Genomic DNA, 470 nt, shown 5'->3' with positions numbered 1-470 from the left:
ATCTAATGAATTTAAGTAAGGTTAATTTTAAGTGAGATTCGTTTCAAAGTCTATAAGAAAATCATTGAAACTTGACTAAATTCAATATTTTTTTTTTAATTCTACTGTTTCATATAAATTTAAGTACTTTTTTAAAATCACAATTTTCTTAAAGTGAAACTAATTGAAAATATTTGAAATTTATGAAAATACTTGTAAAATCCAATAAATTTGAGAAAGTCTATAACTTAAAGTTGACTAAATTCAAAATTTTACAAGATACTTGTCCTTGCTACTGTTTTGTATAACTTTAATTAATTTGTTTTAACCATAATTTTCATAAAACGAAACTAATTGAAGAGTGTTTGAGATTTTATAGTGAAAATGATTGTAAAATCTAATGAATTTCAGTAAGGTTAATTATGAGTGAGATTCGTTTCAAAGTCTATAAGAAAATCACTGAAACTTGACTAAATTCAATACATTTTTTT

This window comes from Nicrophorus vespilloides, unplaced genomic scaffold (assembly GCF_001412225.1).
Source record: "Nicrophorus vespilloides isolate i.1.1-1 unplaced genomic scaffold, Nicve_v1.0, whole genome shotgun sequence".
NCBI lineage: Eukaryota > Metazoa > Arthropoda > Insecta > Coleoptera > Silphidae > Nicrophorus > Nicrophorus vespilloides.
The sequence above is the reverse complement of the archived record's forward strand: the minus strand, read 5'-3'. Positions refer to the sequence as shown.